This window comes from Artibeus jamaicensis, unplaced genomic scaffold (assembly GCF_021234435.1).
Source record: "Artibeus jamaicensis isolate MK-2021 breed Jamaican fruit bat unplaced genomic scaffold, CSHL_Jam_final scaffold_3047, whole genome shotgun sequence".
NCBI lineage: Eukaryota > Metazoa > Chordata > Mammalia > Chiroptera > Phyllostomidae > Artibeus > Artibeus jamaicensis.
In genome coordinates, this window is record NW_026522035.1 from 18,271 (window position 1) to 21,195 (window position 2,925).

The following is a 2,925-nucleotide window of genomic DNA, read 5'->3' on the forward strand; positions in this document are numbered from 1 at the left end:
CATTCTTCCCATGCAACTGTCACAGTACCTGAAAATGCACCTTTTCAGGTGACCTCCTCTGAATCTCCTGTAACATTACCTTTCAGTAAAAACGATCCACCAGAATGGCTGACCTAGAATGTTACCTCAGAATCCCAGTCAGGTTTTGAACCACTCCACTGCAGAGACTGAATTGGGAAATGGAGATGGATCAGTGAAGAGAGAGGTTTTGGAAAGCAATTCAGTGACTAGAAACATTGGGCTTTGGGTGAGCAAAGAGGTATTAAGGGTCAGAGTGCCTTTGGGCTTGGGTAACAAGCAGAAACAGCAGGCAGGAGGGAGGCAGTAAACATGCAGGGATGATGAAGCACTAAAGACAAAGTCTACAAATCTCAATTCTACTGCATGTGGCCCTCAGTTCAGGTCTTTTGTCAAGCACAATAAAGCAAATGAAAAATACAGTCCGGAAGAAGAGCTTTGCCACAGGGAGTGAGTACAATTTAGTTTTAATTTGAAGCTTTGTGGGGGTGAGGGGCCAACTGGGTATGGGTACAGCCCATGGGCAGTGAGAACAGGAGACGCCACATTGTTGGAGAAGTGAAGGCCAGTCTTACTCTACAGTAGTGGGCACCCTCTCTCACCTTCCTCCCTGCCCTTCTTCTTTCTTCCCTCCCCTGTTTTCTCTTTTTCTCTCTGACCACTTGTACATTCTATGTTTGTAAACTTAGAGAACACTATTGCCCCTGCTTCCTCCTTCCAGTGTGCAATATTTCTGTTCCAATACTTATGGTACAGTCTTAATGGGCAACAAGGATCATAATTAATGACTTAAAATTTCTTTCTATTAACAAGGTGAATGAGTAGCAGAAGAGAAAGAGTTTCTTGGGAACAAGAGAAGCACAAAATTACTGTATTTTTCAGATCATAAGACACACCTAGGTTTTAGAGGAGAAAAATAAGAAAAAATTTTTAATAAAAATGTGATAAAATATTTAATAACACAAATAACATAATATTTCACCAGTGTAAATGTTAACTGAACTGAACAGCAGCATTAACAACCATTATCTCTCCCCAGTTTCATCTGCCCTGCTGCCCGCTTGGCTCCAGAGATCCCTCCCCACAAGACCCTGACAACTCCCTGGCCCACCGTGCTGTCTTCCAGAAGTGAAGACTTGAGACTATGGGACTCAGGTTCATTATCCCCCATTGATTGCTATGTGTGTGTGTGTGTGTGTGTGTGTATTATATTTCTCTTAGATTGTTAGAATGTATGTAGGATATTAATGTATCTTGATGTTTTACTTTGAGTGAACCTGCCTTCAATAAAATCTGAGTGAATAGCATAGTTACTGTGTGTGACTCTGATCTATTCCTTGGTTCCAGGCTGCTCAGCAGGCAGCTAACGGAACAGTTGCCCGACTGACTTATGGGAAAGACTATGTCCCAAACATAGGCTCCTGACAGTGTAGTTCTTAGAGTTCCCCAATGGGCAGAGTCCACATTTTATTTGGAATGTGGAAATACATGTCAGATTAGACTATGAAAAGCATTAAAATAAATTTATGTATTTACACATTTTGTTTTTATTCTATTCATGTATATAAAATATATAAAATAATAAAATGAATTCTTATATTTTTAAGAACCTTTAAAATCAGCATGGAATAGAAAAGGGGTGGGTTTTAGCATTTTTGGATCTGAAAATTAAACAACTTAAGAGAATTAGAAAACTGCTCCCGATTTTCCTGCAATAAATGGGTTCATCCATCTAACTGTTTAGGAACAATTTGAAAAGCACTTTGTGATCTATTTTAACACAATATACAAACATAATACCTGGGAATCTTGTGACAATGCTTGGGACTGAGCCCACTACAGGCATTGTTCATAGAAAGTTTACGTTAGAAGGTCTCAACTGTGCCACCACACACAGGGCCCGCCTTCTTCCTGCCTGTGGTTCCTGGGTTTTCCCAGCCCCTGAGCAGGTGGTGTCTTTATGGAGCCAAAGGTTTTTGCTAAGCTTCCACCCTCACTTCTATTACTGTGGGTTCTCAGAGAGCACAGAAGTACTTGGCTGAGTCGGCCACTTGTAAGGAAGAGATGGTGAGGCTGATGAGTTTGTTTGCCTCTTGAAAGTTCACAGAGTAGCGGCCCTCAATTGCATTTGCGTAGCTAGAGTACTGAGAAATAAGGAAAACCATCTCTCCACTGGGAGGCTGTTTGTACCAATACAAATAATAATAACTCCATGTGGTTTCATACTTGCAGTTCATTGTCATAGCTTGTCCTTCCTGCCCTCTTACTGTAGTCTGAGCTTGAGTGACTTTCTGAGTCCTGATGATTCCTGTATTTTAAAAAAAAAAGGAGAAAACAGGGTTGCTCCTCTGAAATGTCTCAGGTGGGTTATGAGGAACGTATGACTTTATGACCAAAGAACAAAGAAAAAAATGACATGGTGCTTCATTTCCTTGCCTCTATCCCTTTGAATACCCCCACCAGTTACAACTTTCAAATCCCATCCTTGTCTCTAAGAGGACACTGAAGCCCCATGTTCAGGGCCACACGTACTGAAGCTAAAGAAGAGCGTGAGTGCCCACAGCAGGCCTGGACAGAGCATGGAGGAAAGTCTTCTGGGTGAAGTCTCCCTTGTTCTCATTTTTCCCAGAGACCAGCCCTTCTCTGAATGGGTGAGTGTTCAGATCTGGGTTAGATGTTTCTGCCCCTCAACAGGAAGTGAAGTTCATGAGTAAAAGGTTACATTTGCTCTGTTCAGAGACTGACACATCAACCCCTCCCCATTCCTGTGTTGCCTACATGATTTTCTGTAACAATACGTTTGAAAATGGCTATGATATCTGCAAGGTACATATCATTTTATTATCTTTTCGTCATTGAATTCTTGCTTGATACTCTTGTGATCTGGTACTATATTCTGAATGACTT